General features: G+C 42.5%; 1 pseudogene; it reads left to right on the top strand.

The window, feature by feature from the left end:
- Nucleotides 1-11,918: 11,918 nt before the first annotated feature.
- On the top strand, nucleotides 11,919-17,453 carry LOC147983051 (uncharacterized; annotated as a pseudogene).
- Nucleotides 17,454-17,827: the final 374 nt, after the last annotated feature.

The raw sequence follows: 17,827 nt of genomic DNA, 5'->3' as shown, positions 1-17,827 counted from the left end.
AACTTGTCCCGATGGCCGAAACAGCACTTCCTATATATAATTCTTTACCTCCGGACCATTCCGGAACTCCTCGTGACGTCCGGGATCTCATCTGGGACTCCGAACAACATTCGGGTTACTGCATATACATATCTTCACAACCCTAGCGTCACCGAACCTTAAGTGTGTAGACCCTACGGGTTCGGGAGACAAGCAGACATGACCGAGACGACTCTCCGGTCAATAACCAACAGCGGGATCTGGATACCCATGTTGGCTCCCACATGCTCCACGATGATCTCATCGGATTAACCACGATGTCGAGGATTCAATCAACCCCGTATGCAATTCCCTTTGTCAATCGATATGTTACTTGCCCGAGATTCGATCGTCGGTATCCCAATACCTCGTTCAATCTCGTTACCGGCAAGTCACTTTACTCGTACCGCAATGCATGATCCCGTGACCAGACACTTGGTCACTTTGAGCTCATTATGATGATGCATTACCGAGTGGGCCCAGTGATACCTCTCCGTCATGCGGAGTGACAAATCCCAGTCTTGATCCATGTCAACCCAACAGACACTTTCCGAGATACCCGTAGTATACCTTTATGGCCACCCAGTTACGTTGTGACGTTTGGTATACCCAAAGCACTCCTACGGTATCCGGGAGTTACACGATCTCATGGTCTAAGGAAAAGATACTTTAACATTGGAAAACTCTAGCAAACGAACTATACGATCTTGTGCTATGTTTAGGATTGGGTCTTGTCCATCACATCATTCTCCTAATGATGTGATCTCGTTATCAATGACATCCAATGTCCATAGCCAGGAAACCATGACTATCTGTTGATCAACGAGATAGTCAACTAGAGGCTTACTAGGGACATGTTGGTGTCTGTTATTCACACATGTATTACGATTTCCGGATAACACAATTATAGCATGAATAAAGACAATTATCATGAACAAGGAAATATAATAATAATGCTTTTATTATTGCCTCTAGGGCATATTTCCAACACAATAATGTCATCAACATATACTAAAACATAGATAATGACATTTCCTTTTTGATAGAAAAACAATGAGGTATCTGCCTTAGATGGTGTAAACCCAAGTTGTTGTAACTGAGTGCTCAACCTTGAGTACCAGGCTCTTGGGGCCTGTTTCAAACCATATAAAGCCTTATCTAACTTGCAAACAAAATGACGTGAATTTTTGTTCTCATAACCTGGTGGTTGCCGCATAAAAACCTCTTCTTTCAGAACACCATGAAGAAACGCATTCTGAACATCTAGTTGCCTTAAACTCCAACCCTTGGAAACCGCAACAGATAGCACAAGTCAAATTGTAGCTGCTTTAACAACAGGACTAAAAGTATCATCATAATCAATACCAAATCGCTGCTTGAAACCTTTCGCAACTAACCTTGCCTTATATCTGTCTATGCTTCCATCAGATTTTCTCTTGATCTTGTATACCCACTTGCAATCTATGACATTTATGCCCTTTGTTGGTGGTACTAGACGCCAAGTTTTGTTTTTCATAAGTGCTTCATATTCAACATCCATAGCCTTTTTCCATTCTTTACTAGCAAGTGCATCATGCAAATGAGTTGGTTCACCCATACTAGTAAGAAAAGCACGTTTAATTTTATCATACCTTATAGTGCCATCAGTGTATTCTTTCTTCTTAACAATACCAGACCGAGACCTCGTGTGTCGAAGTGGAATACCTGGCACATCAGAATCACCAGCAGAATTTGCAACCACAGAAGATCCGGCCAGATCCGTTGCGCCAGACCGATCTGGATCAGCCGCGACAGACCGCTCCAGATCCGAGGCGACAGGGATCTCCCTCGCGATCAACGCTCCAGTGGAGCCGCGCCACGTGTCACCCTCGCTGGCTGTCTCCTCGGATGCGCGGGGCGAGACGTTGGTTTTGGGCCCCGCGCCTGTCTCCTGGTCGGCCACTAGCCCATCAGCCGCACGCGTGGCGCTCGGGGAGCGGCACTGGCCCGCGCCGGTTTGGCTAGGCTGGCCCACGCTGCCTGGGCTGTCGTCGGCTGGCGCATGCGACATGGAGGGAATCGCCTGGGATCACGTGCCAAGCCTGACGCGGGGATTTTCCTCGGATCCTGTTCTGCTGCCGCCCAAATCTTCCTGGGATCCCGTGACAGTTTTGGCTGCATCTCTTTGCATAAAATCACGCCCTGAAGCTGCACCATCAAAAACCATATTTTCTTTAGGATTAGTCACATGATCAACACTATTTAACTCACCGCCGTGATCTGGACTAGACACATATTCCGGAAGAAGTGCAATTTCTGCACGAAGAAGAGCTCCGGCATTTGGATGAAGTTTTTCAAAAGGGAATATTGTTTCATCAAATATAACATCACGAGAAATATAGATTCGTCCAGTAGAGATTTCAAGACACTTGTATCCTTTGTGAAGGTTACTATAACCGAGAAACACACATTGAGTCGAACGAAACTCAACTTTGTGATGATTATATGGACGAAGATTAGGGTAGCACGCACACCTGAAAATTCTCAAGAAGTTATAGTCTGGTTTTTGATGAAACAATTTTTCCAAAGGAGTAATATGACCAATTACTTTGCTGGGAAGACGATTTATAAGATAAGTGGCAGCAATAAAGGCTTCGTCCCAATATTTTAAGGGCATGGATGCATGAGCTAGAAGGGATAGACCTACTTCGACAATGTGGCGATGTTTATGCTCGGCGGAGCCATTCTGCTGATGAGCATGAGGGCAAGAGACATGATGACTAATACCAATGTCACAAAAGAAAGAGTTGAGTTTCTCATACTCTCCTCCCCAGTCACTTTGGACTGCAATAATCTTTCTGTTGAATTGACGCTCAACAAGTTTCTGAAATTCTTGGAAGATGGAAAGAACTTCAGATTTAAACTTAAGCAAATATATCCAAGTGAACTTGCTAAAGTCATCAATAAAGCTAACATAATATTTTTTCCTTCCAAAAGAATCTCTTGCATGACCCCATACATCACTAAAAATAAGTTCCAATGGAGCACGAGACACACTATTTGACTTAGGATAAGGGAGTTGATGACTCTTTGCACACTGACAAGCATCACAAACAGACTCAATATTTTGACTAGATGACAATGGAAGATTGCCTTTATTCACTACTTGCTTGACTATGATCGAAGAAGGATGTCCTAATCTTTGATGCCATCTCGCCAAGGAGGGCTTGATGACGGAGTAAACTTGATGACGACGCTTTCGACTAAGTGCTCCGGATGTGATGGGATACAAGCCTCCAATGCATCTACCGTGATGAATGAGCTCCCTCATTGCCCGATCCTTGATGAAAAAATATGTTGGATGAGTTTCAAAGAAAACATTATTATCGGCAGATAAACGAGACATGGATGCTAGGTTTTTGTCGGCTTGTGGAACATGAAGGACATCTTTTAGAATAAGATCACGTTTAGGAGTAGGGGAATTAATAGATGCTTGACCAATGTGACAAATATCCATACCTCCACCGCTTGCGGTGTGAATTTAATCGTTGCCGAGGTATCTCTTCCTCATGGAGAGTTTTTCAAGCTCGTTGGTGACATGATCAGTGGCCCCTGAATCGGCGTACCAGACCGTGCCATCTCCTCCTTGCTCTCTGATTGTAGCAGCGACATGACGGGCGTCAGGAACGTAGTCTTCATCATAACGATGCCAACAGTCCATGACCTCATGGCCCGGTTTCTTGCACAATTGACACCGAACACGGTTGCTTGAGGAAGGTCCAGAGGAGGTGTGATTGTTGTTGAAGCCACCCCCTCCAGAACGGGCAGGAGCGTTGGTGCTGGTGTAGCCGCCCCCACCGGATCGAGCACCTGGTCCGCTGCCGCGGCCGCGCCCGCCATCACCGTTGTTGTTGCTGCGGTTCCTTCCCTGATCGCGCCCACGACCAGTACCACGGTCACGCGAGGCGGCGTTAGCTGAAGACTGGCGCACGTTCATCCCATGGAGAAGATTGAGGCGTGCGTCAAAACTGAGAAGCTGCGTGTATAGCTCCTGGACGGTCACGGGTTCAACCCGCGCAGCAAGCGCCGACACGACCGGGTTGTAGTCGAGGTCGAGGCTGGCCAGAACTTGGGAGACGATCTCGCCTCTGGACATGGCAGCTCCGGTGCAGGCGATCTCATCCGTGAGCATCTTGATCTTGGCTAAGTACTCTGACATGGACATGTTACCCTTCTTGAGGTTTGTGAGTTCCATCCGAGTATTGATCGCCTGTGCTTCGGTTTGGGCAGCAAACATAGCTTCGATCGCCGCCCACACCTCCGCCGGTGTCTGAAGGGTAACCACCTGTGCAAGAATCTCGCGAGACAGAGAACCCATCAGAAAACTCTGAACCTGTTGCTGCTGTGCATACCAGAGAACTCGGGCGAAATTGGCGATCTGCTCCTCCTTCCCATCCTTGGTGATGGTGAGGGTTTCAGGTGGCGCCTGGCTCGCCGGATCAAGGTGGTGGCCCATCTGTGCGCCTTTGATTTGAGGCAGCACGATGGCCTTCCACATGAGGTAGTTGTTCCTCATAAGCTTCTCCTGGGGGGGTGATCCAAGGGACATGGTAAAGGATGCGGTGGAGGAGGAGGAAGGGGCGAAGGTGGAGGTGGACGCAAGGGACGTGGCGAGAGCACTCATGGTGCTGGAGGTGGTGGAAGCAGTAGTCATGGCGATAGGTTGAAGAACGGCTTGTCTAGATGCGATCTCCTTTTGATCGTAGGAAGAAGTCGCTCTGATTACCATGTAAGATTATTGGGAAGAGTTAAACCCTTTGCTCGGGCCGCACTTGTATTTATATGGGCATTGCCGTGGGTTACAAGAAGAAAACGATCGACAGATCGATCGGTAGAGTTTGGAACGGAAGAAGAGATAGAGATGAGATACAGGTTTAAACAGGAGAAGTTCTCTCTCTATACAACTCTGTCTCTATACAAATATTCCAACAACATGGACATTCTTTAAGACACCATTTAATTTGAAATCATTTAACAAGTGAGGCAGGTGCAATTTTGATTTTTTTTTTAAACATAAGTATGCAAACATTTATTTCCATATCAACTGGTAATACTTCTGGAACATGCCAAAAAGTGAAGCATTCTGATGTACGTACTACACTACTGGTAACACTGTTGGAATATGCAGGAGTGACAAAAAATTTGAATGGCATGAACTTGGACAATAGTACTACACTACTCGTTCACAGATCAAGAAAGCTTCATGCTTACATTACTTCTTCACAATGATTGGCTCAACTGATAGCCACATGATAAAACAAAAAGTAATAGCATGAACATCATAAGAGGAGTAGAGGACCACCAAGACAGAGACTGTTTTTCACTTGCAGATTTTCACTGAAAAAGTGCAGATTTCAGGATCGCTGTGATCGGCACAGACAACATGTAGCGCCACAATACGGCCTGGGTACTAACGAGGCGATGCGGTCGGTTCCAGCAGATCCTTCTCGGCACCCATGCATGGCACGTCCGATCTGATCCGAGCTCCAATTCAGCACGCGCACCGTGGCCTACTAATAGGTTGGGCAGGGTTGGGCTAATAATATCAGATGAGGCATACACTACGGTGGCCGACGGCGTTGGGATATCCTCCAGGGCAGGGAACAGTTGCCATGGCGACACAATCGAAGCGAACGAGTCATACAGAGCCAAGGAAGGGACAGGTACACACCTCCGTCTGATATGCTGAGTAACCGAGGGTGTCTTTGTATATTTGTTGCCAGAAGGACGTGAGCCTACTTAATCTTGTTCCTACAGTCCAGATCCAACGCCCCAAACTGACCTGGAGCATGGGAGCATGTTATGAGCCGTATCACCAGATATCCTCCTACAGCGCCTAGCCCCCTCCTGCAGGCTCATTTGGGTGCGTTTGGTTTTATTGCACGGGTAGGCTATAGCTGGGCTAGCCCAGCTAGCTCAGCTTGGCTTTGCTGGCCTTGCCTCGGCTACATGTTTGGTTAATTGCGATTACTTGCGTCCCATTAGGAGAGCTCGTTGTTGATTTTTTGTTACGATCCTACTTTGCCGTCGGAGGCAGCCAAATCGGCTCCCCCGCCGGAGCAAAGTTTTCCTTGCTCAGCGTGGCTACCTTGCCTCCAAAAGCTAGATTAAATTTGAGAAACCAAACACCTAACCTAGCTTAGCAAGGCAAAAACCGTTTTTGCAATGGAACCAAACGCCCCGGCCAAGCAAAGTGGGCAAACAAGGTCCCTCTCCCTAGCTACAACTGCAATCTACTCCCTTTGTTCCTAAATATTTGCCTTTTAAGACATTTTAAATTGACTACAACATACGAATGTATGTAGACATATTTTAGAGTGTAGATTCATTCATTTTGCTTCGTATATAGTTACTTGTTGAAATTTTTAGAAAGAAAAATATTTAAGTACGAAGTGAGTAGTAGCAGCGTCCACATACGAGGGCTTGTACGGCATGGCCCATATTTATAGGCCACACCAAGCACTGCTTGCTAGTTGTAATATCCCCATGACTTGGTGCACGTGGAATGACATGAACGTCGTCTCACATCAAAATAAAATTCCGCATTAATGTGACAGCAAAGCGTCAAATCTATTATTTGATCTCTAATAGGTCGAGGGAACCATCATCCAACCACTGATTGGTTCTTATTAATATGGCCATCGAATTTGGCCGAGTTAATTACATGATAGTACCACATTTGGGGCGATGGTGGAGGATTGGTACCACTTTTGGTAATTTTTACGTGTCGGTATCATGTTTGGGTTGAACCGTTGCAAATCGGACTAAACTTCGTATTTCTACGTATTGACGCTCGAACTGACCGCCCGGGCCCGCGCATCAGCTGCCACGCTGGCGAAACGGCACCCGCCCGCTCGAGTGCCCGCTCGCTCGATATGTGCGGTCCGGCTCGAACCGGACCGACCCGTGCTTTGTCTCTCTTCCTCCTCGCTCGTGCCTCCCTCCTCGCTCCTCTGTCGCCCCCCTCGTCGCCGCCCGCAGCGTTGCCGGACCGGACCGCCGCCGCCCGCCATGGTTTTCAAAGACGAAAGCAGTGACGACACATCCAGCCTGCCGTACATGCACTCGACCTCATCCATGGACGGGCTTAACCAGGTGATTTTCTTTGAGCTAGGTTTAGGGTTAGGGTTTCGGATTTGGGGCTTTTTGATTTGGTTGATTTCACTGGGTTTTGATTTGGGCATTTTGTTTGTATGAGCTTCGGTAGGTTCCTTTCAGCGTTGAAGATCCAGATTACCAGGGGCTTGAGCTGGAAACGATGTCGCCATGTGAGAAGCACGACAAGGCATCTGAGAGGCTTGTCGCATTTGAAGGAACATACACAGGGAGAAGGTTAGCATGTGCAGAGCCGGTATGAATTGTAGGCTAATAGTGGGATATTATATTTAGGTTGACAGTGTCATATTATTGTTGGTTTGACAGTGGCATTCTTCTTCCTATCATGTGAAATATTCAGTATCGGACTTCTACAGGTTTTATGTTGCCGCTGTGGCATTTTTATGTAGTTGAATGACAGTGCACTGTTAATTATGTTGCTGTTACACTTTTGCTCCTGTTTGGAACTAAATATTGAGTGAACTATTACTTTTATGTTGGGATGCACCTACTGTTATGCATCTAAATGCTACAAATATTGAGTTGAATGGATAGTATCACTAGTAGAAAATAGGGCTTTGGTTCGGCCAGAAAAGAGCATTAATTCCGGTTGCATTACGAACCGGGACTAATGTGAGCATTAGTCCCGGTTCGAGCGGTTAGGGCACCGTACAAGCATTAGTCCCGGTTCAAATGGGACCTTTAGTCCCGGTTGGTGCCACGAACCGGGACTAAAGGGTGCGATGCCCATTAGTACCGGTTCGTGGCACGAATCGGTATTAAAGGTTAGACCTTTAGTCCCGGTTCGAGCCACCAACCGGGACAAATGGGGTTGAGGCATTAGTACCGGTTCGTGGCACCAACCGGTACTAAAGGTAGACCTTTAGTACCGGTTGGTGCCACGAACCGGTACTAATGGTGCAATTTTCAAATTCTAACCCCCTCCCCGTGTTTCGCCTTTTCAGTTTGGTAAAAAGTAAAAGAAAATGATAAAAACTTCAAAAGTTAAAATCCTTTGAGATGTAGTTATGTTACTACATCTACTAGTTAGGAAAATTTAAAAACTTAAATTTGGACATGTTTTGCAAAAAGTGTAGGGAAAATGTAAAACAGCTATAACTTTTGCATACGATGTCAGAAAAAATGTATAATATATCAAAATATTCAGCACAAAAATCCGCATCCGATTCTGACAGCCTACGGCCTGTTTGCAAATTTTTAGAATCCTCAAATTCTAAAAGGAAAAAAGTTATGCTCAAATTTTAGTTTTTTTTGAATTTTCGTTAAATCTGGTCAAACTATGGTCAAACTACTTATTCAAGAAGTATTAGTGTTACTAAATAATTATTCAAGAATATTAGTGTTACTAAATAATTATTTCTGTTTTTTGAATTTTGGTCAAATCTGGTCAAACTGTGGTCAAACAATGGTCAAACTACTTATTCAAGAAATATTAGTGTTACTAAATAATTATTGTTTTTTATAACGATAGTTTCAAACTCAAACAGTGAAATGTGTGACTTCATGCTCAAGCTAAACTCCTAAGAGTTAATAGGATTGACATCTTACTATTGTCAGGAAAATAACAAGTGCAGACTTGGAAACGAGGGAGAATAGAACCCGGAAGTTAAGTGTGCTCAGGTCGGGGTAGTGAGAGGATGGGTGACCGTCCAGGAAGTTAGATGATTTGGAATGATGAGGGGTGATTAGAGATTAGAGGTTAAATTGAGCAGTGGTGAGGGGTGATTAGAGATGAGAGGTTAAAATAATTCAGAAATTTGAAAATTCGAGAAAAAAAATTCAAAAAAATAAAAAAAATTCAAAAAAAATTAAAAAAAAATCATAAAATTTCCTTTAGTACTCAGGACTAAAGGTGGACCTCCATGCAACGCCCACTTGGACTAAAGGGGGGGCTTTAGTAACGACTCTCGGGACTAAAGACCCTTATGAACCGGGACAAATGGCCCTTTTTCTACTAGTGTATTGATACATCTCCAACGTATCTATAATTTTTGATTACTCCATGCTATAGTATCTACTGTTTTGGACATTATTGGGCTTTATTATCCACTTTTATATTATTTTTGGGACTAACCTATTAACCGGAGGCCTAGCCCAGAATTGCTGGGTTTTGCCTGTTTTAGGGTTTCGAAGAAAAGGAATATCAAATGGAGTCCAAACAGAATGAAACCTTCGGAAACGTGATTTTCTCAACAAATAAGACCAGGGAGACTTGGACCCTACGTCAAGAAATAAAACAGGAGGCCATGAGGTAGGGGGGTGCGCCCACCCCCACCAGGCGCGCCCTCCACCCTCGTGGGCCCCCTGTTGCTCCACCGAAGTACTCCTTCCTCCTATATATATCCACGTACCCCCAAACGACCAGAGACGGAGCCAAAACCCTAATTCCACCGCCGTAACTTTCTGTATCCACGAGATCCCATCTTGGGGCCTGTTCCGGAGCTCCGCCGGAGGGGCCATCGATCACGGAGGGCTTATACATCAACACCATAGCCCCTCTGATGAAGTGTGAGTAGTTCACCTCAGACCTACGGGTACATAGTTAGTAGCTAGATTGCTTCTTCTCTCTTTTTGGATCTCAATACAATGTTCTCCCCCTCTCTTATGGAGATCTATTCGATGCAATCTTCTTTTTGCGGTGTGTTTGTTGAGACCGATGAATTGTGGGTTTATGATCAAGTCTATCTATGAATAATATTTGAATCTTCTCTGAATTCTTTTATGTATGATTGGTTATCTTTGCAAGTCTCTTCGAATTATCAGTTTGGTTTGGCCTACTGGATTGATCTTTCTTGCAATGGGAGAAGTGCTTAGCTTTGGGTTCAATCTTGCGGTGTCCTTTCCCGGTGACAGTAAGGGCAGCAAGGCACGTATTGTATTGTTGCCATTGAGGATAACAAGACGGGGTTTTCTTCATATTGCAAGAGTCTATCCCTCTACATCATGTCATCTTGCTTAAGGTGTTACTCTGTTTTTAACTTAATACTCTAGATGCATGCTGGATAGCGGTCGATGAGTGGAGTAATAGTAGTAGATGCAGGCAGGAGTCGGTCTACTTTTCTCGGACGTGATGCCTATATACATGATCATACCTAGATATTCTTATAACTATGCTCAATTCTGTCAATTGCTCAACAGTAATTTGTTCACCCACCGTAGAATACTTATGCTCTTGAGAGAAGCCACTAGTGAAACCTATGGCCCCCGGGTCTAGTTATTTCCTTTGCTATTTACTTTGTCTTTATTTTACTTTGCATCTTTATCACAAAAATACCAAAATTATTATCTTATCATATCTATCAGATCTCACTCTCGTAAGTGGCCTTATAGGGATTGACAACCCCTATTTGTGTTGGTTGCGAGGATTTATTTGTTTTGTGCAGGTACGAGGGACTCGCGCGTAGCCTCCTACTGGATTGATACCTTGGTTCTCAAAAACTGAGGGAAATACTTACGCTACTTTGCTGCATCATCCCTTCCTCTTCGGGGAAAACCAACGCAGTGCTCAAGAGGTAGCAAGAAGGATTTCTAGCGCCGTTGCCGGGGAGGTCTACGCAAAAGTCAACATACCAAGTACCCATCACATACCCTTATCCCCCGCATTACATTATTTGCCATTTGCCTCTCGTTTTCCTCTCCCCCACTTCACCCTTGCCGTTTTATTCGCCCCCCTCTCTCTCTCTCTATCCTCCCTTTCTTTCTCTATTTGCCTCTTTTTGCCCGCTTGCTTTTTGCTTGCTTGTGTGTTAGTTTTCTTGCTTGTCGCGATGGCTCTACCTAAATTTGGTGACCTTCATCTTAAAAGATTAGAAGAGATCAAAAACAATGTCAGGAGTTTCATGGTCTTGCAATTTGAACATAATAGTTTCTTCAGAAATGAGCTTAAAGAACAAAAAAGTTTTATGAATTTTATGAATAAAGAGCTTGATGATATGTCTAAAGAATTCGATGGTTTAAGATCCCAAATTGCTCATCTTGAGAAATTAACTGCTGAAATTTTGGATAGGCAGGCTACCTTAGTTAATAAGATGGCCGCTAAACCGGATTGCTATGAAAATAAAGATGAAGATTTAAAAGTTATTGATGTGTCCCCTATTAAATCTTTGTTTTGAAATATGAATCTTGATAATGATGGGACTGAATATGATCCACCTTTACCTAGAAGGCGTTTCAAGAATTCGGAATTTGTTGATCTTGATGCTAAATTTGATAAAAGTGAGATTGAAGAAATTAAAACCCTAGATGTTGATAAACCCACTATTATAGATTTCAAGGAATTTAACTATGAAAATTTCTCTTTGATTGATTGATTGTATTTCCTTGTTGCAATCCGTGCTAAATTCTCCTCATGCTTATAGTCAAAATAAAGCGTTTACTAAACATATCGTTGATGCCTTGATGCAATCTGATGAAGAAAAACTTGAATTGGAAGTTTCTATCCCTAGAAAACTTTATGATGAGTGGGAACCAACTATTAAAAATAAAATTAAAGATCATGAATACTATGCTTTATGTGATTTGGGTGCTAGTGTTTCCACGATTCCAAAGACTTTGTGTGATTTGTTAGGTTTCTGTGATTTTGATGATTGCTCTCTAAACTTGCACCTTGCGGATTCCAGTATTAAGAAACCTATGGGAAGAATTAATGATGTTCTTATTGTTGCAAATAGGAATTATGTGCCCGTAGATTTTATTGTTCTTGACATAGATTGCAATCCTTCATGTCTATTATTCTTGGTAGACCTTTCCGTAGAACGATTGGTGCAATTATTGATATGAAGGAAGGAAATATTAGATTCCAATTTCCATTAAGGAAAGGCATGGAACACTTTCCTAGAAATAAAATTAAATTACCTTATGAATCTATTATGAGAGCCACTTATGGATTGCCTACCAAAGATGGCAATACCTAGATCTATTCTTGCTTGTTATGCCTAGCTAGGGGCGTTAAACGATAGCGCTTGTTGGGAGGAAACCCAATTTTATTTTTATTCCTTGCTTTTTTCTCCTGTTTAGTAATAAATAATTTATCTAGCCTCTGTTTTGGTTGTGTTTTTTGTGTTTAATTAGTGTTTGTGCCAAGTAGAACCGTTGGGAAGACTTGGGGAAAGTCTTGTTGAACTTGCTGTAAAAAACAGAAACTTTAGCGCTCACGAGAACTGCTGTCATTTTTATTTGGGAGTGCTATTTAGTTAATTCTTTTTGAATATGACTAATAGATAAATTCCTCACGTCCAGAAATTTAATTTAGAATTTTTGGGGTTCCAGATCTTGCGCTAGCTACAGATTACTACAGACTGTTCTGTTTTTGACAGATTCTGTTTTTCATGTGTTGTTTGCTTATTTTGATGAATCTATGGCTAGTAAAATAGTTTATAAACCATAGAGAAGTTGGAATACAGTAGGTATAACACCAATATAAATAAAGAATGAGTTCATTACAGTACCTTGAAGTGGTCTTTTATTTTCTTTCGCTAACGGAGCTCATGAGATTTTCTACTTTAAGTTTTGTGTTGTGAAGTTTTCAAGTTTTGGGTAAAGATTTGATGGATTATGGAACAAGGAGTGGCAAGAGCCTAAGATTGGGGATGCCCATGGCACCCCCAAGATAATCTAAGGACACCTAAAAGCCAAAGCTTGGGGATGCCCCGGAAGGCATCCCCTCTTTCGTCTACTTCTATCGGTAACTTTACTTGGAGCTATATTTTTATTCGCCACATGATATGTGTTTTGCTTGGAGCGTCTTGTATGATTTGAGTCTTTTCTTGTTAGTTTACCACAATCATCCTTGCTGTACACACCTTTTGATAGAGCCATACATGATTTGGAATTTGATAGAATACTCTATGTGCTTCACTTATATCTTTTGAGCTCTATAGTTTTACTCTAGTGCTTCACTTATATCTTTTAGAGCACAGTGGTGGATTTGTTTTATAGAAACTATTGATCTCTCATGCTTCACTTAGATTATTTTGAGAGTCTTAATAGCATGGTAATTTGCTTAAAATCCTAATATGCTAGGTATTCAAAGTTAGTAAAATTTTCTTAAGAGTATTTTGAATACTAAGAGAAGTTTGATGCTTGATGATTGTTTTGAGATATGGAGGTAATAATATCAAAGTCATGCTAGTTGAGTAGTTGTGAAATTGAGAAATATTTGTGTTGAAGTTTGCAAGTCTCGTAGCATGCACGTATGGTAAACGTTATGCAACAAATTTGAAACATGAGGTGTTATTTGATTGTCTTCCTTATGAGTGGCGGTCAGGGACGAGCGATGGTCTTTTCCTACCAATCTATCCCCCTAGGAGCATGTGCATAGTACCAAGGTTTTTGATGACTTGTAGATTTTTGCAATAAGTATGTGAGTTCTTTATGACTAATGTTGAGTTCATGGATTATATGCACTCTCACCCTTCCATCCTTGCTAGCCTCTTCGGTACCGTGCATTGCCCTTTCTCACATTGAGAGTTGGCGCAAACTTCGCCGGTGCATCCAAACCCCGTGATATGATACGCTCTTTCACACATAAACCTCCTTATATCTTCCTCGAAACAGCCACCACGCCTACCTATTATGGCATTTCCATAGCCATTCCGAGATATATTGCCATGCAACTTTCCATCATTCCATTCATCATGACACATTCATCATTGTCATATTGCTTAGCATGATCATGTAGTTGACATAGTATTTGTGGCAAATCCACCGTTCATAATTCTTTCATACATGTCACTCTTGGTCCATTGCATATCCGGTACACCGACGGAGGCATTCATATAGAGTCATCTTTTTTTCTAGTATCGAGTTGTAATCATTGAGTTGTAAATAAATAGAAGTGTGATGATCATCATTTTCTAGAGCATTGTCCCAAGTGAGGAATAAAAAAAGAGAAGGCCAAAAAAAGAAAAAAAAATGAGAGAAAAAGAGAGAAGGGGCAATGTTACTATCCTTTGCCACACTTGTGCTTCAAAGTAGCACCTTAATCTTCATGTTAGAGAGTCTCTTGTTTTGTCACTTTCATATACTAGTGGGAATTTTTCATTATAGAACTTGGCTTGTATATTCCAACAATGGGCCTCCTCAAGTGCCCTGGGTCTTCGTGAGCAAGCAAGTTGGATGCACACCCACTAGTTTCTTTTGTTGAGCTTTCATACATTTATAGCTCTAGTGCATCCGTTGCATGGAAATCCCTACTCCTTGCATTAACATCAATCGGTGGGCATCTCCATAGCCCATTGATTAGCCTCGTTGATGTGAGACTTTCTCCTTTTTTGTCTTCTCCACATAACCCCCCTCATTATATTCTATTCCACCTATAGTGCTAAGTCCATGGCTCGCGCTCATATATTGCGTGAAAGTTTATAGGTTTGAGATTACTAAAGTATGAAACAATTGCTTGGCTTGTTATCGGGTTTGTGCATGATGAGAGCATTCTTGTGTGACGAAAATGAAACATGACTAAACCATATGATTTTGTAGGGATGAACTTTCTTTGGCCATGTTATTTTGAGAAGACATAATTGCTTAGTTAGTATGCTTGAAGTATTATTATTTTTATGTCAATATGAACTTTTGTCTTGAATCTTTCGGATCTGAATATTCATACCACAATTAAGAAGAATTACATTAAAATTATGCCAAGTAGCACTCCGCATCAAAAATTCTGTTTTTATCATTTACCTACTCGAGGACGAGCAGGAATTAAGCTTGGGGATGCTTGATACGTCTCCAACGTATCTATAATTTTTGATTGCTCCATGCTATATTATCTACTGTTTTGGACATTATTGGGCTTTATTATCCACTTTTATATTATTTTTGGGACTAACCTATTAACCGGGGGCCCAGCCCAGAATTGCTGTTTTTTGCCTGTTTTAGGGTTTCAAAGAAGAGGACTATCAAAGGAGTCCAACCGGAATGAAACCTTCGGGAACGTGATTTTCTCAACAAATAAGACCAGGGAGACTTGGACCCTACGTCAAGAAATAAAACAGGAGGTCATGAGGTAGGGGGCGCGCCCACCCCCACCAGGCGCGCCCTCCACCCTCGTGGGCCCCCTGTTGGTCCACCGACACACTCCTTCCTCATATATATATACACGTACCCCCAAACGATCAGAGACGGAGCCAAAACCCTAATTCCACCGCCGTAACTTTCTGTATCCACGAGATCCCATCTTGGGGCCTGTTCCGGAGCTCCGCCAGAGGGGGCATCGATCACGGAGGGCTTCTACATTAACACCATAGCCCCTCCGATGAAGTGTGAGTAGTTCACCTCAGACCTACGGGTCCATAGTTAGTAGCTAGATGGCTTCTTCTCTCTTTTTGGATCTCAATACAATGTTATCCCCCTCTCTTGTGGAGATCTATTCGATGTAATCTTCTTTTTGCGGTGTGTTTGTTGAGATCGGTGAATTGTGGGTTTATGATCAAGTCTATCTATGAATAATATTTGAATCTTCTCTGAATTCTTTTATGTATGATTGGTTATCTTTGCAAGTCTCTTCGAATTATCAGTTTGGTTTGGCCTACTAGATTGATCTTTCTTGCAATGGGAGAAGTGCTTAGCTTTGGGTTCAATCTTGCGGTGTCCTTTCCCGGTGACAGTAAGGGCAGCAAGGCATGTATTGTATTGTTGCCATCGAGGATAACAAGATGGGGTTTTCTTCATATTGCATGAGTCTATCCCTCTGCATCATGTCATCTTGCTTAAGGCGTTACTCTACTTTTAACTTAATACTCTAGATGCATGCTGGATAGCGGTCGATGAGTGGAGTAATAGTAGTAGATGCAGGCAGGAGTCAGTCTACTTGTCTCGGACATGATGCCTATATACATGATCATACCTAGATATTCTCATAACTATGCTCAATTCTATCAATTGCTCAACAGTAATTTGTTCACCCACCATAGAATACTTATGCTCTTGAGAGAAGCCACTAGTGAAACCTATGGCCCCCGGGTCTATCCTTATCATATTGATCTCCTACTACTTAGTCATTTCCTTTGCTATTTACTTTGTCTTTATTTTACTTTGCATCTTTATCACAAAAATACCAAAATTATTATCTTATCATATCTATCAGATCTCACTCTCGTAAGTGGCCTTATAGGGATTGACAACCCCTATTTGCGTTGGTTGCGAGGATTTATTTGTTTTGTGCGGGTATGAGGGACTCGCGCGTAGCCTCCTACTGGATTGATACCTTGGTTCTCAAAAACTGAGGGAAATACTTACGCTACTTTGCTGCATCATCCCTTCCTCTTCGGGGAAAACCAACGCAGTGCTCAAGAGGTAGCATGTATGTACTACATATGGTTTGGTAGTTCACCAAGTTTGCAGTTTGAGATTGCTCTTGTTTTGTAGTTGATTAGCAAAATCTAGTTCAAATCTGTAGGTGAGTGGTGCTGTAATTTGTCATGGAGTACTCTTTGTCATGCTGTTATTTAGTGGGTATGTACACCTCAATTACCAGTGTAGCTTAGTGGTGCTATTATTAGCAATGTAGAAAGGAAAAACAGTGCTATTGCTTTGCACTAGTTATTTACCTGTGGTATGAGCTAACTTGTTTATTTTTTATCTTTTTGCTCTTTTTGCAGGAAGGGCGGAATTGTGGGTTTGTTGAATGGGTTGATCAACAGTGGCCCCCAACAATGCAAAATGCATTGTTGAAGCTGTGGGCAATGGTTGAAGATAGCAAGATTGCTAGGGTGAATGATAATCTTGAAAGTTCTTTCACTATCCACCATCTGACAGAAGAGAAGAACAAGTTGGAGGCCAACTATGACAAGCTAGTCCAAGATGTGCATGAGCTTATGAGCTTCCAGGAGGAGAGGGTGGTGGATTTCAGACATCTGCAGTCTGCCATTACATATCAGCATGAATGCAGAAGTGAACTAGTGGCTGATATGAAGGCACAGATGGCAAAGAAAGATGCAGAGTCTGAGAAGCTTAAGCAGAATTATGAAGTGCTACTGAACCTGACAAGAGCTCAAGCTATAGTCATCCAGAACCTGAAGTTGAAGCATATTACAGAGAAGCAATTGCTTAGTGAAGCTAAGATGAACTTGGAGTTGAAGAATGCAGAGATCACAAAGTCTGAGGAGAAGCTCAACCAAGATAAGCTAGAGTTGAAGTTTTAGGTTGCTGATTTGCTTAAGTGAAAGGAAAAGCATGGTGAAGAGATGGGGCAGCTAGAGCTTCAGTTTGCTGAGATAATGAAGGCAGAGGAGAAGCTGAAGGAGAAGATCAAGGGGATCTAGGCCATCTTAGAGAAGTGAAGAATATGAGACTAGTGGGCAATGCTGACCTTTTGGGCATGATGGTTGTGTAGTGTATGGCTCTACTAAATGTGAACTTCTCTAAGATGAACTATGGCTGTGTATGTATGTAGTAAATATGCTTTTCATCCTTTTGTGAGAAAAGGATGAACTATGCATCGAAACTCCACTATGTATTGTGAACAATGGTTGTGTACCCTATAATATGTTGAACTCCAGTTACTATTGTGTGTTATGTTTGCTAGACTTGAAATGGTGATATATCATGCATGGAAGATGGATTAGATATTCTGTGTTATGTTTGCTAGACTTCAGATTATGATTTCTCATGCACTAGGTTTTATATTAGATGATTATGTTAGCATTGGAAGACT

The sequence above is a fragment of the Triticum urartu genome, chromosome 2A (assembly GCF_056163025.1).
Source record: "Triticum urartu cultivar PI428250 chromosome 2A, HENAU_Tu73, whole genome shotgun sequence".
Classification (NCBI taxonomy): domain Eukaryota; kingdom Viridiplantae; phylum Streptophyta; class Magnoliopsida; order Poales; family Poaceae; genus Triticum; species Triticum urartu.
This window is presented reverse-complemented; position numbering and strand designations above follow the sequence as displayed.